A 27,409-nucleotide genomic window follows, 5' to 3' on the forward strand; every position below is an offset into this window, starting at 1 on the left:
CAAGGGCAGACATGATGACCTTCAATGATTTCCTCTTGTGTCAGTTTTGGTCAACTTTAGGAGCTAGGAAATGGTCCCCTTTACAGAAATGTTCAAATTTACTGGCATTTCATATATTCTCTGCTATAACATTGTCCTGATTCTTTCTGTATATTCTTTATTTATGTTTTTGTTTTCCTTAAACAAAGTGTGTCTTTTAAATCTTTTCAAAGAATATTCTTTGGACTTACTAAATCACGTCAATTTTATACGTTTTCTGTTGTATTAAGTTCTGCTCATATCTTTATTTATATTTTTTCTATGTTCTCAGGGTTTGTTGTTTTGATCATCTGATGTCAATTAAAACACTTGGTTATTCATTTTAATAAATCTTTTTACTTATAAAGATTTGAACTTTTGAAGATTCCAGCTTACTTGTAAGTTTCTAAGGGTCAGGTCCTCTCCATTGTTGCTGGCCTAAGCCTTAGTTCACCATATAGCAATGTATATATTGACATATTTTCCCCTCGACTTTCTGTGATTCCCTACATCTCACCTTTCTTTGCAGACAAGCCATTTGAAATACCCTTAACTTATTTCACAGCCAATAAGTCTTTGAAATAATGTGTATTTTGAGAGAAATCTTCTTATATCATTAGGCAGAAAATCTGACCGGCCATAGTTTTCAAAACAGCATAATTTCACTCTTCTCAATGATTAATCTGTTGTATTACACAACCTTTGAGTATTTAGCTTTATCAATGACATGTACTTTACAAATGTTTTAGAGATCCTACCAGTCTTTGAAAACATCCTTGTTCCTTGTTCCAGTTCCAGTTTTATGTATATATTCTGCCTTGCACCTGATTATTCCAACATCTGATGGGTGGCCTTGGGAAACTAATTCTCATATTGATTGTTTTTGCTGATTGTCTCCCCTTGTAGCTGATTTCTTCATTATTGTGTAAATTTAGATCATGAGCTCATGTTTAGCTAAACAGCTGACATTGTAAATGGCTTAAGTGTGAACGCTGGTAAGCTTCAGGAGAAAGTCGGCAAAGATTTATTTGTGTCCCTCCGATGAGTTGTCCGCAAGAACCCCATTTTTTAGAAGTGTTGGTCCAATACTCCCTCTAGAGGCAGGGGATTCAGACAGGGCTGCTTTGCAACCCCCGATCTGGGGCAGCGGCTGTGGTCGACCTGTGGTCAGGGCAGGAGCCTCTCCGCGTTGGTCCCAGTGACCCATCTGCCTGCGAACTTCGGTCACCTGGCAGGAAGGTACGATGACCAGTCCTATGGTTAGCTGTGCAGCGAGGTGTACTGCGAGGACACGTTCCACACACACTTCAACAAAGAGGGCGGCCTGAGTGGAAAGGTGAGTGTTTGGGATGCTGTGCGGACAAAGAAGGTGCCCTTTGGCCTGGGCCAAATGATTGTGACACACCCCTGGGCCTGCCGGCCTCTGAGGGCCCTGCCCTGGGCCCCCTGCTCCCCTGTCCTTTGTTCAGTCACAGCAGAGATGGCCACAACCACTCCCTCAGTGAGGGCAGTGTTCCAACCTCCTTCAGCCCCGCCCCCTCTCCGCAGGTTACCATGGACTACCCATGCTGCATTCTGAGGCCAGGGCGTTCCGAGAATGCCAAGGGCAGACATGATGACCTTCAATGATTTCCTCTTGTGTCAGTTTTGTTCAACTTTAGGAGCTAGGAAATGGTCCCCTTTACAGAAATGTTCAAATTTACTGGCATTTCATATATTCTCTGCTATAACATTGTCCTGATTCTTTCTGTATATTCTTTACTTATGTTTTTGTTTTCCTTAATCAAGTGTGTCTTTTAAATCTTTTCAAAGAATATTCTTTGGACTTACTAAATCACCTCAATTTTATACGTTTTCTGTTGTATTAAGTTCTGCTCATATCTTTATTTATATTTTTTCTATGTTCTCAGGGTTTGTTGTTTTGATCATCTGATGTCAATTAAAACACTTGGTTATTCATTTTAATAAATCTTTTTACTTATAAAGATTTGAACTTTTGAAGATTCCAGCTTACTTGTAAGTTTCTAAGGGTCAGGTCCTCTCCATTGTTGCTGGCCTAAGGCTTAGTTCACCATATAGCAATGTAGATATTGACATATTTTCCCCTCGACTTTCTGCGATTCCCTACATCTCACCTTTCTTTGCAGACAAGCCATTTGAAATACCCTTCACTTATTTCACAGCCAATAAGTCTTTGAAATAATGTGTATTTTTGAGAGAAATCTTCTTATATCATTAGGCAGAAAATCTGACCTGCCATAGTTTTCAAAACAGCATAATTTCACTCTTCTCAATGATTAATCTGTTGTATTACACAACCTTTGAGTATTTAGCTTTATCAATGACATGTACTTTACAAATGTTTTAGAGATCCTACCAGTCTTTGAAAACATCCTTGTTCCTTGTTCCAGTTCCAGTTTTATGTATATATTCTGCCTTGCACCTGATTATTCCAACATCTGATGGGTGGCCTTGGGAAACTAATTCTCATATTGATTGTTTTTGCTGATTGTCTCCCCTTGTAGCTGATTTCTTCATTATTGTGTAAATTTAGATCATGAGCTCATGTTTAGCTAAACAGCTGACATTGTAAAAGGCTTAAGTGTGAACGCTCGTAAGCTTCAGGAGAAAGTCGGCAAAGATATTTTTGTGTCTCTCCGATGAGTTGCCCGCAAGGACCCCATTTTATAGAAGTGTGGGTCCAATACTCCCTCTAGAGGCAGGGGATTCAGACAGGGCTGCTTTGCAACCCCCGATCTGGGGCAGTGGCTGTGGTCGACCTGTGGTCAGGGCAGGAGCCTCTCCGCGTTGGTCCCAGTGACCCATCTGCCTGCGAACTTCGGTCACCTGGCAGGAAGGTACGATGCCCAGTCCTATGGTTAGCTGTGCAGCGAGGTGTACTGCGAGGACACGTTCCACACACACTTCAACAAAGAGGGCGGCCTGAGTGGAAATGTGAGTGTTTGGGAAGCTGTGCGGACAAAGAAGGCGCCCTTTGGCCTGGGCCAAATGCTTGTGACACTCCCCTGGTCCTGCCAGGCTCTGAGGGCCCTGCCCTGGGCCCCCTGCTCCCCTGCCCTTTGTTCAGTCACAGCAGAGATGGCCACACCCACTCCCTCAGTGAGGGCAGTGTTCCAACCTCCTTCAGCCCCGCCCCCTCTCCGCAGGTTACCATGGACTACCGATGCTGCATTCTGAGGCCTGGGCGTTCCAAGAATGCCAAGGGCAGACATGATGACCTTCAATGATTTCCTCTTGTGTCAGTTTTGGTCAACTTTAGGAGCTAGGAAATGGTCCCCTTTACAGAAATGTTCAAATTTACTGGCATTTCATATATTCTCTGCTATAACATTGTCCTGATTCTTTCTGTATATTCTTTACATATGTTTATGTTTTCCTTAATCAAAGTGTGTCTTTTAAATCTTTTCAAAGAATATTCTTTGGACTTACTAAATCACCTCAATTTTATACGTTTTCTGTTGTATTCAGTTCTGCTCATATCTTTATTTATATTTTTTCTATGTTCTCAGGGTTTGTTGTTTTGATCATCTGATGTCAATTAAAACACTTGGTTATTCATTTTAATAAATCTTTTTACTTAGAAAGATTTGAACTTTTGAAGATTCCAGCTTACTTGTAAGTTTCTAAGGGTCAGGTCCTCTCCATTGTTGCTGGCCTAAGGCTTAGTTCACCATATAGCAATGTATATATTGACATATTTTCCCCTCGACTTTCTGTGATTCCCTACATCTCACCTTTCTTTGCAGACAAGCCATTTGAAATACCCTTCACTTATTTCACAGCCAATAAGTCTTTGAAATAATGTGTATTTTTGAGAGAAATCTTCTTATATCATTAGGCAGAAAATCTGACCTGCCATAGTTTTCAAAACAGCATAATTTCACTCTTCTCAATGATTAATCTGTTGTATTACACAACCTTTGAGTATTTAGCTTTATCAATGACATGTACTTTACAAATGTTTTAGAGATCCTACCAGTCTTAGTAAACATCCTTGTTCCTTGTTTCAGTTCCAGTTTTATGTATATTTTCTGCCTTGCACCTGATTATTCCAACATCTGATGGATGGCCTTGGGAAACTAATTCTCATATTGATTGTTTTTGCTGATTGTCTCCACTTGTAGCTGATTTCTTCATTATTGTGTAAATTTAGATCATGAGCTCATGTTTAGCTAAACAGCTGACATTGTAAAAGGCTTAAGTGTGAACGCTCGTAAGCTTCAGGAGAAAGTCGGCAAAGATTTTTTTGTGTCCCTTTGATGAGTTGCCCGCAAGGACCCCATTTTTTAGAAGTGTTGGTCCAATACTCCCTCTAGAGGCAGGGGATTCAGACAAGGCTGCTTTGCAACCCCTGATCTGGGGCAGCGGCTGTGGTCGACCTGTGGTCAGGGCAGGAGCCTCTCCGCGTTGGTCCCAGTGACCCATCTGCCTGCGAACTTCGGTCACGTGGCAGGAAGGTACGATGCCCAGTCCTATGGTTAGCTGTGCAGCGAGGTGTACTGCGAGGACACGTTCCACACACACTTCAACAAAGAGGGTGGCCTGAGTGGAAATGTGAGTGTTTGGGAAGCTGTGCAGACAAAGAAGGCGCCCTTTGGCCTGGGCCAAATGCTTGTGACACTCCCCTGGTCCTGCCGGGCTCTGAGGGCCCTGCCCTGGGCCCCCTGCTCCCCTGCCCTTTGTTCAGTCACAGCAGAGATGGCCACACCCACTCCCTCAGTGAGGGCAGTGTTCCAACCTCCTTCAGCCCCACCCCCTCTCCCCAGGTTACCATGGACTACCGATGCTGCATTCTGAGGCCAGGGCGTTCCAAGAATGCCAAGGGCAGATATGATGACCTTCAATGATTTCCTCTTGTGTCAGTTTTGGTCAACTTTAGGAGCTAGGAAATGGTCCCCTTTACAGAAATGTTCAAATTTACTGGCATTTCATATATTCTCTGCTATAACATTGTCCTGATTCTTTCTGTATATTCTTTACATATGTTTATGTTTTCCTTAATCAAAGTGTGTCTTTTAAATCTTTTCAAAGAATATTCTTTGGACTTACTAAATCACCTCAATTTTATACGTTTTCTGTTGTATTAAGTTCTGCTCATATCTTTATTTATATTTTTTCTATCTTCTCAGGGTTTGTTGTTTTGATCATCTGATGTCAATTAAAACACTTGGTTATTCATTTTAATAAATCTTTTTACTTATAAAGATTTGAACTTTTGAAGATTCCAGCTTACTTGTAAGTTTCTAAGGGTCAGGTCCTCTCCATTGTTGCTGGCCTAAGGCTTAGTTCACCATATAGCAATGTATATATTGACATATTTTCCCCTCGACTTTCTGTGATTCCCTACATCTCACCTTTCTTTGCAGACAAGCCATTTGAAATACCCTTCACTTATTTCACAGCCAATAAGTCTTTGAAATAATGTGTATTTTTGAGAGAAATCTTCTTATATCATTAGGCAGAAAATCTGACCTGCCATAGTTTTCAAAACAGCATAATTTCACTCTTCTCAATGATTAATCTGTTGTATTACACAACCTTTGAGTATTTAGCTTTATCAATGACATGTACTTTACAAATGTTTTAGAGATCCTACCAGTCTTTGAAAACATCCTTGTTCCTTGTTCCAGTTCCAGTTTTATGTATATATTCTGCCTTGCACCTGATTATTCCAACATCTGATGGGTGGCCTTGGGAAACTAATTCTCATATTGATTGTTTTTGCTGATTGTCTCCCCTAGTAGCTGATTTCTTCATTATTGTGTAAATTTAGATCATGAGCTCATGTTTAGCTAAACAGCTGACATTGTAAAAGGCTTAAGTGTGAACGCTCGTAAGCTTCAGGAGAAAGTCGGCAAAGATTTTTTTGTGTCCCTCCGATGAGTTGCCCGCAAGGACCTCATTTTTTAGAAGTGTTGGTCCAATACTCCCTCTAGAGGCAGGGGATTCAGACAGGGCTGCTTTGCAACCCCCGATCTGGGGCAGCGGCTGTGGTCGACCTGTGGTCAGGGCAGGAGCCTCTCCGCGTTGGTCCCAGTGACCCATCTGCCTGCGAACTTCGGTCACCTGGCAGGAAGGTACGATGCCCAGTCCTATGGTTAGCTGTGCAGCGAGGTGTACTGCGAGGACACGTTCCACACACACTTCAACAAAGAGGGCGGCCTGAGTGGAAATGTGAGTGTTTGGGAAGCTGTGCAGACAAAGAAGGCGCCCTTTGGCCTGGGCCAAATGCTTGTGACACTCCCCTGGTCCTGCCGGGCTCTGAGGGCCCTGCCCTGGGCCCCCTGCTCCCCTGCCCTTTGTTCAGTCACAGCAGAGATGGCCACACCCACTCCCTCAGTGAGGGCAGTGTTCCAACCTCCTTCAGCCCCACCCCCTCTCCGCAGGTTACCATGGACTACCCATGCTGCATTCTGAGGCCAGGGCGTTCCAAGAATGCCAAGGGCAGACATGATGACCTTCAATGATTTCCTCTTGTGTCAGTTTTGGTCAACTTTAGGAGCTAGGAAATGGTCCCCTTTACAGAAATGTTCAAATTTACTGGCATTTCATATATTCTCTGCTATAACATTGTCCTGATTCTTTCTGTATATTCTTTACATATGTTTATGTTTTCCTTAATCAAAGTGTGTCTTTTAAATCTTTTCAAAGAATATTCTTTGGACTTACTAAATCACCTCAATTTTATACGTTTTCTGTTGTATTCAGTTCTGCTCATATCTTTATTTATATTTTTTCTATGTTCTCAGGGTTTGTTGTTTTGATCATCTGATGTCAATTAAAACACTTGGTTATTCATTTTAATAAATCTTTTTACTTAGAAAGATTTGAACTTTTGAAGATTCCAGCTTACTTGTAAGTTTCTAAGGGTCAGGTCCTCTCCATTGTTGCTGGCCTAAGGCTTAGTTCACCATATAGCAATGTATATATTGACATATTTTCCCCTCGACTTTCTGTGATTCCCTACATCTCACCTTTCTTTGCAGACAAGCCATTTGAAATACCCTTAACTTATTTCACAGCCAATAAGTCTTTGAAATAATGTGTATTTTTGAGAGAAATCTTCTTATATCATTAGGCAGAAAATCTGACCTGCCATAGTTTTCAAAACAGCATAATTTCACTCTTCTCAATGATTAATCTGTTGTATTACACAACCTTTGAGTATTTAGCTTTATCAATGACATGTACTTTACAAATGTTTTAGAGATCCTACCAGTCTTAGTAAACATCCTTGTTCCTTGTTTCAGTTCCAGTTTTATGTATATTTTCTGCCTTGCACCTGATTATTCCAACATCTGATGGATGGCCTTGGGAAACTAATTCTCATATTGATTGTTTTTGCTGATTGTCTCCACTTGTAGCTGATTTCTTCATTATTGTGTAAATTTAGATCATGAGCTCATGTTTAGCTAAACAGCTGACATTGTAAAAGGCTTAAGTGTGAACGCTCGTAAGCTTCAGGAGAAAGTCGGCAAAGATTTTTTTGTGTCCCTCTGATGAGTTGCCCGCAAGGACCCCATTTTTTAGAAGTGTTGGTCCAATACTCCCTCTAGAGGCAGGGGATTCAGACAGGGCTGCTTTGCAACCCCCGATCTGGGGCAGCGGCTGTGGTCGACCTGTGGTCAGGGCAGGAGCCTCTCCGCGTTGGTCCCAGTGACCCATGTGCCTGCAAACTTCGGTCACGTGGCAGGAAGGTACGATGCCCAGTCCTATGGTTAGCTGTGCAGCGAGGTGTACTGCGAGGACACGTTCCACACACACTTCAACAAAGAGGGCGGCCTGAGTGGAAATGTGAGTGTTTGGGAAGCTGTGCAGACAAAGAAGGCGCCCTTTGGCCTGGGCCAAATGCTTGTGACACTCCCCTGGTCCTGCCGGGCTCTGAGGGCCCTGCCCTGGGCCCCCTGCTCCCCTGCCCTTTGTTCAGTCACAGCAGAGATGGCCACACCCACTCCCTCAGTGAGGGCAGTGTTCCAACCTCCTTCAGCCCCACCCCCTCTCCGCAGGTTACCATGGACTACCCATGCTGCATTCTGAGGCCAGGGCGTTCCAAGAATGCCAAGGGCAGACATGATGACCTTCAATGATTTCCTCTTGTGTCAGTTTTGGTCAACTTTAGGAGCTAGGAAATGGTCCCCTTTACAGAAATGTTCAAATTTACTGGCATTTCATATATTCTCTGCTATAACATTGTCCTGATTCTTTCTGTATATTCTTTACATATGTTTATGTTTTCCTTAATCAAAGTGTGTCTTTTAAATCTTTTCAAAGAATATTCTTTGGACTTACTAAATCACCTCAATTTTATACGTTTTCTGTTGTATTCAGTTCTGCTCATATCTTTATTTATATTTTTTCTATGTTCTCAGGGTTTGTTGTTTTGATCATCTGATGTCAATTAAAACACTTGGTTATTCATTTTAATAAATCTTTTTACTTATAAAGATTTGAACTTTTGAAGATTCCAGCTTACTTGTAAGTTACTAAGGGTCAGGTCCTCTCCATTGTTGCTGGCCTAAGGCTTAGTTCACCATATAGCAATGTATATATTGACATATTTTCCCCTCGACTTTCTGTGATTCCCTACATCTCACCTTTCTTTGCAGACAAGCCATTTGAAATACCCTTCACTTATTTCACAGCCAATAAGTCTTTGAAATAATGTGTATTTTTGAGAGAAATCTTCTTATATCATTAGGCAGAAAATCTGACCTGCCATAGTTTTCAAAACAGCATAATTTCACTCTTCTCAATGATTAATCTGTTGTATTACACAACCTTTGAGTATTTAGCTTTATCAATGACATGTACTTTACAAATGTTTTAGAGATCCTACCAGTCTTTGAAAACATCCTTGTTCCTTGTTCCAGTTCCAGTTTTATGTATATATTCTGCCTTGCACCTGATTATTCCAACATCTGATGGGTGGCCTTGGGAAACTAATTCTCATATTGATTGTTTTTGCTGATTGTCTCCACTTGTAGCTGATTTCTTCATTATTGTGTAAATTTAGATCATGAGCTCATGTTTAGCTAAACCGCTGACATTGTATCAGGCTTAAGTGTGAACGCTCGTAAGCTCCAGGAGAAAGTCGGCAACGATTTATTTGTGTCCCTACGATGAGTTACCCGCAAGGACCCCATTTTTTAGAAGTGTTGGTCCAATACTCCCTCTAGAGGCAGGGGATTCAGGCAGGGCTGCTTTGCGGCCCCCGATCGGGGGCAGCGGCTGTGGTCGACCTGTGGTCAGGGCAGGAGCCTCTCCGCGTTGGTCCCAGGGACCCATCTGCCTGCGAACTTCGGTCACCTGGCAGGAAGGTACGATGCCCAGTCCTATGGTTAGCTGTGCAGCGAGGTGTACTGCGAGGACACGTTCCACACACACTTCAACAAAGAGGGCGGCCTGAGTGGAAATGTGAGTGTTTGGGAAGCTGTGCGGACAAAGAAGGTGCCCTTTGGCCTGGGCCAAATGCTTCTGACACACCCCTGGGCCTGCTGGCCTCTGAGGGCCCTGCCCTGGGCCCCCTGCTCCCCTGCCCTTTGTTCAGTCACAGCAGAGATGGCCACACCCACTCCCTCAGTGAGGGCAGTGTTCCAACCTCCTTCAGCCCCGCCCCCTCTCCGCAGGTTACCATGGACTACCGATGCTGCATTCTGACGCCAGTGCGTTCCGAGAATGCCAAGGGCAGACATGATGACCTTCAATGATTTCCTCTTGTGTCAGTTTTGGTCAACTTTAGGAGATAGGAAATGGTCCCCTTTACAGAAATGTTCAAATTTACTGGCATTTCATATATTCTCTGCTATAACATTGTCCTGATTCTTTCTGTATATTCTTTATTTATGTTTTTGTTTTCCTTAAACAAAGTGTGTCTTTTAAATCTTTTCAAAGAATATTCTTTGGACTTACTAAATCACGTCAATTTTATACGTTTTCTGTTGTATTAAGTTCTGCTCATATCTTTATTTATATTTTTTCTATGTTCTCAGGGTTTGTTGTTTTGATCATCTGATGTCAATTAAAACACTTGGTTATTCATTTTAATAAATCTTTTTACTTATAAAGATTTGAACTTTTGAAGATTCCAGCTTACTTGTAAGTTTCTAAGGGTCAGGTCCTCTCCATTGTTGCTGGCCTAAGCCTTAGTTCACCATATAGCAATGTATATATTGACATATTTTCCCCTCGACTTTCTGTGATTCCCTACATCTCACCTTTCTTTGCAGACAAGCCATTTGAAATACCCTTAACTTATTTCACAGCCAATAAGTCTTTGAAATAATGTGTATTTTGAGAGAAATCTTCTTATATCATTAGGCAGAAAATCTGACCGGCCATAGTTTTCAAAACAGCATAATTTCACTCTTCTCAATGATTAATCTGTTGTATTACACAACCTTTGAGTATTTAGCTTTATCAATGACATGTACTTTACAAATGTTTTAGAGATCCTACCAGTCTTTGAAAACATCCTTGTTCCTTGTTCCAGTTCCAGTTTTATGTATATATTCTGCCTTGCACCTGATTATTCCAACATCTGATGGGTGGCCTTGGGAAACTAATTCTCATATTGATTGTTTTTGCTGATTGTCTCCCCTTGTAGCTGATTTCTTCATTATTGTGTAAATTTAGATCATGAGCTCATGTTTAGCTAAACAGCTGACATTGTAAAAGGCTTAAGTGTGAACGCTGGTAAGCTTCAGGAGAAAGTCGGCAAAGATTTATTTGTGTCCCTCCGATGAGTTGTCCGCAAGAACCCCATTTTTTAGAAGTGTTGGTCCAATACTCCCTCTAGAGGCAGGGGATTCAGACAGGGCTGCTTTGCAACCCCCGATCTGGGGCAGCGGCTGTGGTCGACCTGTGGTCAGGGCAGGAGCCTCTCCGCGTTGGTCCCAGTGACCCATCTGCCTGCGAACTTCGGTCACCTGGCAGGAAGGTACGATGACCAGTCCTATGGTTAGCTGTGCAGCGAGGTGTACTGCGAGGACACGTTCCACACACACTTCAACAAAGAGGGCGGCCTGAGTGGAAAGGTGAGTGTTTGGGATGCTGTGCGGACAAAGAAGGTGCCCTTTGGCCTGGGCCAAATGATTGTGACACACCCCTGGGCCTGCCGGCCTCTGAGGGCCCTGCCCTGGGCCCCCTGCTCCCCTGTCCTTTGTTCAGTCACAGCAGAGATGGCCACAACCACTCCCTCAGTGAGGGCAGTGTTCCAACCTCCTTCAGCCCCGCCCCCTCTCCGCAGGTTACCATGGACTACCCATGCTGCATTCTGAGGCCAGGGCGTTCCGAGAATGCCAAGGGCAGACATGATGACCTTCAATGATTTCCTCTTGTGTCAGTTTTGGTCAACTTTAGGAGCTAGGAAATGGTCCCCTTTACAGAAATGTTCAAATTTACTGGCATTTCATATATTCTCTGCTATAACATTGTCCTGATTCTTTCTGTATATTCTTTACTTATGTTTTTGTTTTCCTTAATCAAGTGTGTCTTTTAAATCTTTTCAAAGAATATTCTTTGGACTTACTAAATCACCTCAATTTTATACGTTTTCTGTTGTATTAAGTTCTGCTCATATCTTTATTTATATTTTTTCTATGTTCTCAGGGTTTGTTGTTTTGATCATCTGATGTCAATTAAAACACTTGGTTATTCATTTTAATAAATCTTTTTACTTATAAAGATTTGAACTTTTGAAGATTCCAGCTTACTTGTAAGTTTCTAAGGGTCAGGTCCTCTCCATTGTTGCTGGCCTAAGGCTTAGTTCACCATATAGCAATGTAGATATTGACATATTTTCCCCTCGACTTTCTGCGATTCCCTACATCTCACCTTTCTTTGCAGACAAGCCATTTGAAATACCCTTAACTTATTTCACAGCCAATAAGTCTTTGAAATAATGTGTATTTTTGAGAGAAATCTTCTTATATCATTAGGCAGAAAATCTGACCTGCCATAGTTTTCAAAACAGCATAATTTCACTCTTCTCAATGATTAATCTGTTGTATTACACAACCTTTGAGTATTTAGCTTTATCAATGACATGTACTTTACAAATGTTTTAGAGATCCTACCAGTCTTTGAAAACATCCTTGTTCCTTGTTCCAGTTCCAGTTTTATGTATATATTCTGCCTTGCACCTGATTATTCCAACATCTGATGGGTGGCCTTGGGAAACTAATTCTCATATTGATTGTTTTTGCTGATTGTCTCCCCTTGTAGCTGATTTCTTCATTATTGTGTAAATTTAGATCATGAGCTCATGTTTAGCTAAACAGCTGACATTGTAAAAGGCTTAAGTGTGAACGCTCGTAAGCTTCAGGAGAAAGTCGGCAAAGATATTTTTGTGTCCCTCCGATGAGTTGCCCGCAAGGACCCCATTTTATAGAAGTGTGGGTCCAATACTCCCTCTAGAGGCAGGGGATTCAGACAGGGCTGCTTTGCAACCCCCGATCTGGGGCAGTGGCTGTGGTCGACCTGTGGTCAGGGCAGGAGCCTCTCCGCGTTGGTCCCAGTGACCCATCTGCCTGCGAACTTCGGTCACCTGGCAGGAAGGTACGATGCCCAGTCCTATGGTTAGCTGTGGAGCGAGGTGTACTGCGAGGACACGTTCCACACACACTTCAACAAAGAGGGCGGCCTGAGTGGAAATGTGAGTGTTTGGGAAGCTGTGCGGACAAAGAAGGCGCCCTTTGGCCTGGGCCAAATGCTTGTGACACTCCCCTGGTCCTGCCAGGCTCTGAGGGCCCTGCCCTGGGCCCCCTGCTCCCCTGCCCTTTGTTCAGTCACAGCAGAGATGGCCACACCCACTCCCTCAGTGAGGGCAGTGTTCCAACCTCCTTCAGCCCCGCCCCCTCTCCGCAGGTTACCATGGACTACCGATGCTGCATTCTGAGGCCTGGGCGTTCCAAGAATGCCATGGGCAGACATGATGACCTTCAATGATTTCCTCTTGTGTCAGTTTTGGTCAACTTTAGGAGCTAGGAAATGGTCCCCTTTACAGAAATGTTCAAATTTACTGGCATTTCATATATTCTCTGCTATAACATTGTCCTGATTCTTTCTGTATATTCTTTACATATGTTTATGTTTTCCTTAATCAAAGTGTGTCTTTTAAATCTTTTCAAAGAATATTCTTTGGACTTACTAAATCACCTCAATTTTATACGTTTTCTGTTGTATTCAGTTCTGCTCATATCTTTATTTATATTTTTTCTATGTTCTCAGGGTTTGTTGTTTTGATCATCTGATGTCAATTAAAACACTTGGTTATTCATTTTAATAAATCTTTTTACTTAGAAAGATTTGAACTTTTGAAGATTCCAGCTTACTTGTAAGTTTCTAAGGGTCAGGTCCTCTCCATTGTTGCTGGCCTAAGGCTTAGTTCACCATATAGCAATGTATATATTGACATATTTTCCCCTCGACTTTCTGTGATTCCCTACATCTCACCTTTCTTTGCAGACAAGCCATTTGAAATACCCTTCACTTATTTCACAGCCAATAAGTCTTTGAAATAATGTGTATTTTTGAGAGAAATCTTCTTATATCATTAGGCAGAAAATCTGACCTGCCATAGTTTTCAAAACAGCATAATTTCACTCTTCTCAATGATTAATCTGTTGTATTACACAACCTTTGAGTATTTAGCTTTATCAATGACATGTACTTTACAAATGTTTTAGAGATCCTACCAGTCTTAGTAAACATCCTTGTTCCTTGTTTCAGTTCCAGTTTTATGTATATTTTCTGCCTTGCACCTGATTATTCCAACATCTGATGGATGGCCTTGGGAAACTAATTCTCATATTGATTGTTTTTGCTGATTGTCTCCACTTGTAGCTGATTTCTTCATTATTGTGTAAATTTAGATCATGAGCTCATGTTTAGCTAAACAGCTGACATTGTAAAAGGCTTAAGTGTGAACGCTCGTAAGCTTCAGGAGAAAGTCGGCAAAGATTTTTTTGTGTCCCTTTGATGAGTTGCCCGCAAGGACCCCATTTTTTAGAAGTGTTGGTCCAATACTCCCTCTAGAGGCAGGGGATTCAGACAAGGCTGCTTTGCAACCCCTGATCTGGGGCAGCGGCTGTGGTCGACCTGTGGTCAGGGCAGGAGCCTCTCCGCGTTGGTCCCAGTGACCCATCTGCCTGCGAACTTCGGTCACGTGGCAGGAAGGTACGATGCCCAGTCCTATGGTTAGCTGTGCAGCGAGGTGTACTGCGAGGACACGTTCCACACACACTTCAACAAAGAGGGTGGCCTGAGTGGAAATGTGAGTGTTTGGGAAGCTGTGCAGACAAAGAAGGCGCCCTTTGGCCTGGGCCAAATGCTTGTGACACTCCCCTGGTCCTGCCAGGCTCTGAGGGCCCTGCCCTGGGCCCCCTGCTCCCCTGCCCTTTGTTCAGTCACAGCAGAGATGGCCACACCCACTCCCTCAGTGAGGGCAGTGTTCCAACCTCCTTCAGCCCCACCCCCTCTCCCCAGGTTACCATGGACTACCGATGCTGCATTCTGAGGCCAGGGCGTTCCAAGAATGCCAAGGGCAGATATGATGACCTTCAATGATTTCCTCTTGTGTCAGTTTTGGTCAACTTTAGGAGCTAGGAAATGGTCCCCTTTACAGAAATGTTCAAATTTACTGGCATTTCATATATTCTCTGCTATAACATTGTCCTGATTCTTTCTGTATATTCTTTACATATGTTTATGTTTTCCTTAATCAAAGTGTGTCTTTTAAATCTTTTCAAAGAATATTCTTTGGACTTACTAAATCACCTCAATTTTATACGTTTTCTGTTGTATTAAGTTCTGCTCATATCTTTATTTATATTTTTTCTATCTTCTCAGGGTTTGTTGTTTTGATCATCTGATGTCAATTAAAACACTTGGTTATTCATTTTAATAAATCTTTTTACTTATAAAGATTTGAACTTTTGAAGATTCCAGCTTACTTGTAAGTTTCTAAGGGTCAGGTCCTCTCCATTGTTGCTGGCCTAAGGCTTAGTTCACCATATAGCAATGTATATATTGACATATTTTCCCCTCGACTTTCTGTGATTCCCTACATCTCACCTTTCTTTGCAGACAAGCCATTTGAAATACCCTTCACTTATTTCACAGCCAATAAGTCTTTGAAATAATGTGTATTTTTGAGAGAAATCTTCTTATATCATTAGGCAGAAAATCTGACCTGCCATAGTTTTCAAAACAGCATAATTTCACTCTTCTCAATGATTAATCTGTTGTATTACACAACCTTTGAGTATTTAGCTTTATCAATGACATGTACTTTACAAATGTTTTAGAGATCCTACCAGTCTTTGAAAACATCCTTGTTCCTTGTTCCAGTTCCAGTTTTATGTATATATTCTGCCTTGCACCTGATTATTCCAACATCTGATGGGTGGCCTTGGGAAACTAATTCTCATATTGATTGTTTTTGCTGATTGTCTCCCCTAGTAGCTGATTTCTTCATTATTGTGTAAATTTAGATCATGAGCTCATGTTTAGCTAAACAGCTGACATTGTAAAAGGCTTAAGTGTGAACGCTCGTAAGCTTCAGGAGAAAGTCGGCAAAGATTTTTTTGTGTCCCTCCGATGAGTTGCCCGCAAGGACCTCATTTTTTAGAAGTGTTGGTCCAATACTCCCTCTAGAGGCAGGGGATTCAGACAGGGCTGCTTTGCAACCCCCGATCTGGGGCAGCGGCTGTGGTCGACCTGTGGTCAGGGCAGGAGCCTCTCCGCGTTGGTCCCAGTGACCCATCTGCCTGCGAACTTCGGTCACCTGGCAGGAAGGTACGATGCCCAGTCCTATGGTTAGCTGTGCAGCGAGGTGTACTGCGAGGACACGTTCCACACACACTTCAACAAAGAGGGCGGCCTGAGTGGAAATGTGAGTGTTTGGGAAGCTGTGCAGACAAAGAAGGCGCCCTTTGGCCTGGGCCAAATGCTTGTGACACTCCCCTGGTCCTGCCGGGCTCTGAGGGCCCTGCCCTGGGCCCCCTGCTCCCCTGCCCTTTGTTCAGTCACAGCAGAGATGGCCACACCCACTCCCTCAGTGAGGGCAGTGTTCCAACCTCCTTCAGCCCCACCCCCTCTCCGCAGGTTACCATGGACTACCCATGCTGCATTCTGAGGCCAGGGCGTTCCAAGAATGCCAAGGGCAGACATGATGACCTTCAATGATTTCCTCTTGTGTCAGTTTTGGTCAACTTTAGGAGCTAGGAAATGGTCCCCTTTACAGAAATGTTCAAATTTACTGGCATTTCATATATTCTCTGCTATAACATTGTCCTGATTCTTTCTGTATATTCTTTACATATGTTTATGTTTTCCTTAATCAAAGTGTGTCTTTTAAATCTTTTCAAAGAATATTCTTTGGACTTACTAAATCACCTCAATTTTATACGTTTTCTGTTGTATTCAGTTCTGCTCATATCTTTATTTATATTTTTTCTATGTTCTCAGGGTTTGTTGTTTTGATCATCTGATGTCAATTAAAACACTTGGTTATTCATTTTAATAAATCTTTTTACTTAGAAAGATTTGAACTTTTGAAGATTCCAGCTTACTTGTAAGTTTCTAAGGGTCAGGTCCTCTCCATTGTTGCTGGCCTAAGGCTTAGTTCACCATATAGCAATGTATATATTGACATATTTTCCCCTCGACTTTCTGTGATTCCCTACATCTCACCTTTCTTTGCAGACAAGCCATTTGAAATACCCTTAACTTATTTCACAGCCAATAAGTCTTTGAAATAATGTGTATTTTTGAGAGAAATCTTCTTATATCATTAGGCAGAAAATCTGACCTGCCATAGTTTTCAAAACAGCATAATTTCACTCTTCTCAATGATTAATCTGTTGTATTACACAACCTTTGAGTATTTAGCTTTATCAATGACATGTACTTTACAAATGTTTTAGAGATCCTACCAGTCTTAGTAAACATCCTTGTTCCTTGTTTCAGTTCCAGTTTTATGTATATTTTCTGCCTTGCACCTGATTATTCCAACATCTGATGGATGGCCTTGGGAAACTAATTCTCATATTGATTGTTTTTGCTGATTGTCTCCACTTGTAGCTGATTTCTTCATTATTGTGTAAATTTAGATCATGAGCTCATGTTTAGCTAAACAGCTGACATTGTAAAAGGCTTAAGTGTGAACGCTCGTAAGCTTCAGGAGAAAGTCGGCAAAGATTTTTTTGTGTCCCTCTGATGAGTTGCCCGCAAGGACCCCATTTTTTAGAAGTGTTGGTCCAATACTCCCTCTAGAGGCAGGGGATTCAGACAGGGCTGCTTTGCAACCCCCGATCTGGGGCAGCGGCTGTGGTCGACCTGTGGTCAGGGCAGGAGCCTCTCCGCGTTGGTCCCAGTGACCCATGTGCCTGCAAACTTCGGTCACGTGGCAGGAAGGTACGATGCCCAGTCCTATGGTTAGCTGTGCAGCGAGGTGTACTGCGAGGACACGTTCCACACACACTTCAACAAAGAGGGCGGCCTGAGTGGAAATGTGAGTGTTTGGGAAGCTGTGCAGACAAAGAAGGCACCCTTTGGCCTGGGCCAAATGCTTGTGACACTCCCCTGGTCCTGCCGGGCTCTGAGGGCCCTGCCCTGGGCCCCCTGCTCCCCTGCCCTTTGTTCAGTCACAGCAGAGATGGCCACACCCACTCCCTCAGTGAGGGCAGTGTTCCAACCTCCTTCAGCCCCACCCCCTCTCCGCAGGTTACCATGAACTACCCATGCTGCATTCTGAGGCCAGGGCGTTCCAAGAATGCCAAGGGCAGACATGATGACCTTCAATGATTTCCTCTTGTGTCAGTTTTGGTCAACTTTAGGAGCTAGGAAATGGTCCCCTTTACAGAAATGTTCAAATTTACTGGCATTTCATATATTCTCTGCTATAACATTGTCCTGATTCTTTCTGTATATTCTTTACATATGTTTATGTTTTCCTTAATCAAAGTGTGTCTTTTAAATCTTTTCAAAGAATATTCTTTGGACTTACTAAATCACCTCAATTTTATACGTTTTCTGTTGTATTAAGTTCTGCTCATATCTTTATTTATATTTTTTCTATGTTCTCAGGGTTTGTTGTTTTGATCATCTGATGTCAATTAAAACACTTGGTTATTCATTTTAATAAATCTTTTTACTTAGAAAGATTTGAACTTTTGAAGATTCCAGCTTACTTGTAAGTTTCTAAGGGTCAGGTCCTCTCCATTGTTGCTGGCCTAAGGCTTAGTTCACCATATAGCAATGTATATATTGACATATTTTCCCCTCGACTTTCTGTGATTCCCTACATCTCACCTTTCTTTGCAGACAAGCCATTTGAAATACCCTTCACTTATTTCACAGCCAATAAGTCTTTGAAATAATGTGTATTTTTGAGAGAAATCTTCTTATATCATTAGGCAGAAAATCTGACCTGCCATAGTTTTCAAAACAGCATAATTTCACTCTTCTCAATGATTAATCTGTTGTATTACACAACCTTTGAGTATTTAGCTTTATCAATGACATGTACTTTACAAATGTTTTAGAGATCCTACCAGTCTTAGTAAACATCCTTGTTCCTTATTTCAGTTCCAGTTTTATGTATATTTTCTGACTTGCACCTGAATATTCCAACATCTGATGGATGGCCTTGGGAAACTAATTTTCATATTGATTGTTTTTGCTGATTGTCTCCACTTGTAGCTGATTTCTTCATTATTGTGTAAATTTAGATCATGAGCTCATGTTTAGCTAAACAGCTGACATTGTAAAAGGCTTAAGTGTGAACGCTCGTAAGCTTCAGGAGAAAGTCGGCAAAGATTTTTTTGTGTCCCTCTGATGAGTTGCCCGCAAGGACCCCATTTTTTAGAAGTGTTGGTCCAATACTCCCTCTAGAGGCAGGGGATTCAGACAGGGCTGCTTTGCAACCCCCGATCTGGGGCAGCGGCTGTGGTCGACCTGTGGTCAGGGCAGGAGCCTCTCCGCATTGGTCCCAGTGACCCATCTGCCTGCAAACTTCGGTCACATGGCAGGAAGGTACGATGCCCAGTCCTATGGTTAGCTGTGCAGCGAGGTGTACTGCGAGGACACGTTCCACACACACTTCAACAAAGAGGGCGGCCTGAGTGGAAATGTGAGTGTTTGGGAAGCTGTGCAGACAAAGAAGGCGCCCTTTGGCCTGGGCCAAATGCTTGTGACACTCCCCTGGTCCTGCCGGGCTCTGAGGGCCCTGCCCTGGGCCCCCTGCTCCCCTGCCCTTTGTTCAGTCACAGCAGAGATGGCCACACCCACTCCCTCAGTGAGGGCAGTGTTCCAACCTCCTTCAGCCCCACCCCCTCTCCGCAGGTTACCATGGACTACCGATGCTGCATTCTGAGGCCAGGGCGTTCCGAGAATGCCAAGGGCAGACATGATGACCTTCAATGATTTCCTCTTGTGTCAGTTTTGGTCAACTTTAGGAGCTAGGAAATGGTCCCCTTTACAGAAATGTTCAAATTTACTGTCATTTCATATATTCTCTGCTATAACATTGTCCTGATTCTTTCTGTATATTCTTTACATATGTTTATGTTTTCCTTAATCAAAGTGTGTCTTTTAAATCTTTTCAAAGAATATTCTTTGGACTTACTAAATCACCTCAATTTTATACGTTTTCTGTTGTATTAAGTTCTGCTCATATCTTTATTTATATTTTTTCTATGTTCTCAGGGTTTGTTGTTTTGATCATCTGATGTCAATTAAAACACTTGGTTATTCATTTTAATAAATCTTTTTACTTAGAAAGATTTGAACTTTTGAAGATTCCAGCTTACTTGTAAGTTTCTAAGGGTCAGGTCCTCTCCATTGTTGCTGGCCTAAGGCTTAGTTCACCATATAGCAATGTATATATTGACATATTTTCCCCTCGACTTTCTGTGATTCCCTACATCTCACCTTTCTTTGCAGACAAGACATTTGAAATACCCTTCACTTATTTCACAGCCAATAAGTCTTTGAAATAATGTGTATTTTTGAGAGAAATCTTCTTATATCATTAGGCAGAAAATCTGACCTGCCATAGTTTTCAAAACAGCATAATTTCACTCTTCTCAATGATTAATCTGTTGTATTACACAACCTTTGAGTATTTAGCTTTATCAATGACATGTACTTTACAAATGTTTTAGAGATCCTATCAGTCTTAGTAAACATCCTTGTTCCTTGTTTCAGTTCCAGTTTTATGTATATTTCCTGCATTGCACCTGATTATTCCAACATCTGATGGATGGCCTTGGGAAACTAATTCTCATATTGATTGTTTTTGCTGATTGTCTCCCCTTGTAGCTGATTTCTTCATTATTGTGTAAATTTAGATCATGAGCTCCTGTTTAGCTATACAGCTGACATTGTAACAGGCTTAAGTGTGAACGCTCGTAAGCTTCAGGAGAAAGTCGGCAAAGATTTTTTTGTGTCCCTCCGATGAGTTGCCCGCAAGGACCCCATTTTTTAGAAGTGTTGGTCCAATACTCCCTCTAGAGGCAGGGGATTCAGACAGGGCTGCTTTGCGGCCCCCGATCGGGGGCAGCGGCTGTGGTCGACCTGTGGTCAGGGCAGGAGCCTCTCCGCGTTGGTCCCAGGGACCCATCAGCCTGCGAACTTCGGTCACCTGGCAGGAAGGTACGATGCCCAGTCCTATGGTTAGCTGTGCAGCGAGGTGTACTGCGAGGATACGTTCCACACACACTTCAACAAAGAGGGCGGCCTGAGTGGAAAGGTGAGTGTTTGGGAAGCTGTGCGGACAAAGAAGGCGCCCTTTGGCTTGGGCCAAATGCTTGTGACACACACCTGGGCCTGCTGGCCTCTGAGGGCCCTGCCCTGGGCCCCCTGCTCCCCTGCCCTTTGTTCAGTCACAGCAGAGATGGCCACACCCACTCCCTCAGTGAGGGCAGTGTTCCAACCTCCTTCAGCCCCGCCCCCTCTCCGCAGGTTACCATGGACTACCGATGCTGCATTCTGAGGCCAGGGCATTCCGAGAATGCCAAGGGCAGACATGATGACCTTCAATGATTTCCTCTTGTGTCAGTTTTGGTCAACTTTAGGAGCTAGGAAATGGTCCCCTTTACAGAAATGTTCAACTTTACTGGCATTTCATATATTCTCTGCTATAACATTGTCCTGATTCTTTCTGTATATTCTTTACATATGTTTATGTTTTCCTTAATCAAAGTGTGTCTTTTAAATCTTTTCAAAGAATATTCTTTGGACTTACTAAATCACCTCAATTTTATACGTTTTCTGTTGTATTAAGTTCTGCTCATATCTTTATTTATATTTTTTCTATGTTCTCAGGGTTTGTTGTTTTGATCATCTGATGTCAATTAAAACACTTGGTTATTCATTTTAATAAAACTTTTTACTTAGAAAGATTTGAACTTTTGAAGATTCCAGCTTACTTGTAAGTTTCTAAGGGTCAGGTCCTCTCCATTGTTGCTGGCCTAGGGCTTAGTTCACCATATAGCAATGTATATATTGACATATTTTCCCCTCGACTTTCTGTGATTCCCTACATCTCACCTTTCTTTGCAGACAAGCCATTTGAAATACCCTTCACTTATTTCACAGCCAATAAGTCTTTGAAATAATGTGTATTTTTGAGAGAAGTCTTCTTATATCATTAGGCAGAAAATCTGACCTGCCATAGTTTTCAAAACAGCATAATTTCACTCTTCTCAATGATTAATCTGTTGTATTACACAACCTTTGAGTATTTAGCTTTATCAATGACATGTACTTTACAAATGTTTTAGAGATCCTACCAGTCTTTGAAAACATCCTTGTTCCTTGTTCCAGTTCCAGTTTTATGTATATATTCTGCCTTGCACCTGATTATTCCAACATCTGATGGGTGGCCTTGGGAAACTAATTCTCATATTGATTGCTTTTGCTGATTGTCTCCCCTTGTAGCTGATTTCTTCATTATTGTGTAAATTTAGATCATGAGCTCATGTTTAGCTAAACAGCTGACATTGTAAAAGTCTTAAGTATGAACGCTCGTAAGCTTCAGGAGAAAGTCGGCAAAGATTTTTTTGTGTCCCTCCGATGAGTTGCCCGCAAGGACCCCATTTTTTAGAAGTGTTGGTCCAATACTCCCTCTAGAGGCAGGGGATTCAGACAGGGCTGCTTTGCAACCCCCGATCTGGGGCAGCGGCTGTGGTCGACCTGTGGTCAGGGCAGGAGCCTCTCCGCGTTGGTCCCAGTGACCCATCTGCCTGCGAACTTCGGTCACCTGGCAGGAAGGTACGATGCCCAGTCCTATGGTTAGCTGTGCAGCGAGGTGTACTGCGAGGACACGTTCCACACACACTTCAACAAAGAGGGCGGCCTGAGTGGAAATGTGAGTGTTTGGGAAGCTGTGCAGACAAAGAAGGCGCCCTTTGGCCTGGGCCAAATGCTTGTGACACTCCCCTGGTCCTGCCGGGCTCTGAGGGCCCTGCCCTGGGACCCCTGCTCCCCTGCCCTTTGTTCAGTCACAGCAGAGATGGCCACAACCACTCCCTCAGTGAGGGCAGTGTTCCAACCTCCTTCAGCCCCGCCCCCTCTCTGCAGGTTACCATGGACTACCCATGCTGCATTCTGAGGCCAGGGCGTTCCGAGAATGCCAAGGGCAGACATGATGACCTTCAATGATTTCCTCTTGTGTCAGTTTTGGTCAACTTTAGGAGCTAGGAAATGGTCCCCTTTACAGAAATGTTCAAATTTACTGGCATTTCATATATTCTCTGCTATAACATTGTCCTGATTCTTTCTGTATATTCTTTACTTATGTTTTTGTTTTCCTTAATCAAAGTGTGTCTTTTAAATCTTTTCAAAGAATATTCTTTGGACTTACTAAATCACCTCAATTTTATACGTTTTCTGTTGTATTAAGTTCTGCTCATATCTTTATTTATATTTTTTCTATGTTCTCAGGGTTTGTTGTTTTGATCATCTGATGTCAATTAAAACACTTGGTTATTCATTTTAATAAATCTTTTTACTTAGAAAGATTTGAACTTTTGAAGATTCCAGCTTACTTGTAAGTTTCTAAGGGTCAGGTCCTCTCCATTGTTGCTGGCCTAAGGCTTAGTTCACCATATAGCAATGTATATATTGACATATTTTCCCCTCGACTTTCTGTGATTCCCTACATCTCACCTTTCTTTGCAGACAAGCCATTTGAAATACCCTTCACTTATTTCACAGCCAATAAGTCTTTGAAATAATGTGTATTTTTGAGAGAAATCTTCTTATATCATTAGGCAGAAAATCTGACCTGCCATAGTTTTCAAAACAGCATAATTTCACTCTTCTCAATGATTAATCTGTTGTATTACACAACCTTTGAGTATTTAGCTTTATCAATGACATGTACTTTACAAATGTTTTAGAGATCCTACCAGTCTTAGTAAACATCCTTGTTCCTTGTTTCAGTTCCAGTTTTATGTATATTTTCTGACTTGCACCTGATTATTTCAACATCTGATGGATGGCCTTGGGAAACTAATTTTCATATTGATTGTTTTTGCTGATTGTCTCCACTTGTAGCTGATTTCTTCATTATTGTGTAAATTTAGATCATGAGCTCATGTTTAGCTAAACAGCTGACATTGTAAAAGGCTTAAGTGTGAACGCTCGTAAGCTTCAGGAGAAAGTCGGCAAAGATTTTTTTGTGTCCCTCTGATGAGTTGCCCGCAAGGACCCCATTTTTTAGAAGTGTTGGTCCAATACTCCCTCTAGAGGCAGGGGATTCAGACAGGGCTGCTTTGCAACCCCCGATCTGGGGCAGCGGCTGTGGTCGACCTGTGGTCAGGGCAGGAGCCTCTCCGCATTGGTCCCAGTGACCCATCTGCCTGCAAACTTCGGTCACATGGCAGGAAGGTACGATGCCCAGTCCTATGGTTAGCTGTGCAGCGAGGTGTACTGCGAGGACACGTTCCACACACACTTCAACAAAGAGGGCGGCCTGAGTGGAAATGTGAGTGTTTGGGAAGCTGTGCAGACAAAGAAGGCGCCCTTTGGCCTGGGCCAAATGCTTGTGACACTCCCCTGGTCCTGCCGGGCTCTGAGGGCCCTGCCCTGGGCCCCCTGCTCCCCTGCCCTTTGTTCAGTCACAGCAGAGATGGCCACACCCACTCCCTCAGTGAGGGCAGTGTTCCAACCTCCTTCAGCCCCACCCCCTCTCCGCAGGTTACCATGGACTACCGATGCTGCATTCTGAGGCCAGGGCGTTCCGAGAATGCCAAGGGCAGACATGATGACCTTCAATGATTTCCTCTTGTGTCAGTTTTGGTCAACTTTAGGAGCTAGGAAATGGTCCCCTTTACAGAAATGTTCAAATTTACTGGCATTTCATATATTCTCTGCTATAACATTGTCCTGATTCTTTCTGTATATTCTTTACATATGTTTATGTTTTCCTTAATCAAAGTGTGTCTTTTAAATCTTTTCAAAGAATATTCTTTGGACTTACTAAATCACCTCAATTTTATACGTTTTCTGTTGTATTCAGTTCTGCTCATATCTTTATTTATATTTTTTCTATCTTCTCAGGGTTTGTTGTTTTGATCATCTGATGTCAATTAAAACACTTAGTTATTCATTTTAATAAATCTTTTTACTTATAAAGATTTGAACTTTTGAAGATTCCAGCTTACATGTAAGTTTCTAAGGGTCAGGTCCTCTCCATTGTTGCTGGCCTAAGGCTTAGTTCACCATATAGCAATGTATATATTGACATATTTTCCCCCGACTTTCTGTGATTCCCTACATCTCACCTTTCTTTGCAGACAAGCCATTTGAAATACCCTTAACTTATTTCACAGCCAATAAGTCTTTGAAATAATGTGTATTTTTGAGAGAAATCTTCTTATATCATTAGGCAGAAAATCTGACCTGCCATAGTTTTCAAAACAGCATAATTTCACTCTTCTCAATGATTAATCTGTTGTATTACACAACCTTGGGTATTTAGCTTTATCAATGACATGTACTTTACAAATGTTTTAGAGATCCTACCAGTCTTTGAAAACATCCTTGTTGCTTGTTTCAGTTCCAGTTTTATGTATATTTTCTGCCTTGCACCTGATTATTCCAACATCTGATGGATGGCCTTGGGAAACTAATTCTCATATTGATTGTTTTTGCTGATTGTCTCCCCTTGTAGCTGATTTCTTCATTATTGTGTAAATTTAGATCATGAGCTCATGTTTAGCTATACAGCTGACATTGTAACAGGCTTAAGTGTGAACGCTCGTAAGCTTCAGGAGAAAGTCGGCAAAGATTTATTTGTGTCCCTCCGATGAGTTGCCCGCAAGGACCCCATTTTTTAGAAGTGTTGGTCCAATACTCCCTCTAGAGGCAGGGGATTCAGACAGGGCTGCTTTGCGGCCCCCGATCGGGGGCAGCGGCTGTGGTCGACCTGTGGTCAGGCAGGAGCCTCTCCGCGTTGGTCCCAGTGACCCATCTGCCTGCGAACTTCGGTCACCTGGCAGGAAGGTACGATGGCCAGTCCTATGGTTAGCTGTGCAGCGAGGTGTGCTGCGAGGACACGTTCCACACACACTTCAACAAAGAGGGCGGCCTGTGTGGAAATGTGAGTGTTTGGGAAGCTGTGCAGACAAAGAAGGCGCCCTTTGGCCTGGGCCAAATGCTTGTGACACTCCCCTGGTCCTGCCGGGCTCTGAGGGCCCTGCCCTGGGCCCCCTGCTCCCCTGCCCTTTGTTCAGTCACAACAGAGATGGCCACACCCACTCCCTCAGTGAGGGCAGTGTTCCAACCTCCTTCAGCCCCACCCCCTCTCCGCAGGTTACCATGGACTACCGATGCTGCATTCTGAGGCCAGGGCGTTCCAAGAATGCCAAGGGCAGACATGATGACCTTCAATGATTTCCTCTTGTGTCAGTTTTGGTCAACTTTAGGAGCTAGGAAATGGTCCCCTTTACAGAAATGTTCAAATTTACTGGCATTTCATATATTCTCTGCTATAACATTGTCCTGGTTCTTTCTGTATATTCTTTACATATGTTTATGTTTTCCTTAATCAAAGTGTGTCTTTTAAATCTTTTCAAAGAATATTCTTTGGACTTACTAAATCACCTCAATTTTATACGTTTTCTGTTGTATTAAGTTCTGCTCATATCTTTATTTATATTTTTTCTATGTTCTCAGGGTTTGTTGTTTTGATCATCTGATGTCAATTAAAACACTTGGTTATTCATTTTAATAAACCTTTTTACTTAGAAAGATTTGAACTTTTGAAGATTCCAGCTTACTTGTAAGTTTCTAAGGGTCATGTCCTCTCCATTGCTGCTGGCCTAAGGCTTAGTTCACCATATAGCAATGTATATATTGACATATTTTCCCCTCGACTTTCTGTGATTCCCTACATCTCACCTTTCTTTGCAGACAAGCCATTTGAAATACCCTTAACTTATTTCACAGCCAATAAGTCTTTGAAATAATGTGTATTTTTGAGAGAAATCTTCTTATATCATTAGGCAGAAAATCTGACCTGCCATAGTTTTCAAAACAGCATAATTTCACTCTTCTCAATGATTAATCTGTTGTATTACACAACCTTTGAGTATTTAGCTTTATCAATGACATGTACTTTACAAATGTTTTAGAGATCCTATCAGTCTTAGTAAACATCCTTGTTCCTTGTTTCAGTTCCAGTTTTATGTATATTTTCTGCATTGCACCTGATTATTCCAACATCTGATGGATGGCCTTGGGAAACTAATTCTCATATTGATTGTTTTTGCTGATTGTCTCCCCTTGTAGCTGATTTCTTCATTATTGTGTAAATTTAGATCATGAGCTCATGTTTAGCTAAACAGCTGACATTGTAACAGGCTTAAGTGTGAACGCTCGTAAGCTTCAGGAGAAAGTCGGCAAAGATTTTTTTGTGTCCCTCCGATGAGTTGCCCGCAAGGACCCCATTTTTTAGAAGTGTTGGTCCAATACTCCCTCTAGAGGCAGGGGATTCAGACAGGGCTGCTTTGCGGCCCCCGATCGGGGGCAGCGGCTGTGGTCGACCTGTGGTCAGGGCAGGAGCCTCTCCGCGTTGGTCCCAGTGACCCATCTGCCTGCGAACTTCGGTCACCTGGCAGGAAGGTACGATGCCCAGTCCTATGGTTAGCTGTGCAGCGAGGTGTACTGCGAGGACACGTTCCACACACACTTCAACAAAGAGGGCGGCCTGAGTGGAAAGTTGAGTGTTTGGGAAGCTGTGCGGACAAAGAAGGCGCCCTTTGGCCTGGGCCAAATGCTTGTGACACACCCCTGGGCCTGCCGGCCTCTGAGGGCCCTGCCCTGGGCCCCCTGCTCCCCTGCCCTTTGTTCAGTCACAGCA

The sequence above is a fragment of the Hyperoodon ampullatus genome (assembly GCF_949752795.1).
Source record: "Hyperoodon ampullatus genome assembly, chromosome: 6".
Taxonomy (NCBI): Eukaryota; Metazoa; Chordata; class Mammalia; order Artiodactyla; family Ziphiidae; genus Hyperoodon; species Hyperoodon ampullatus.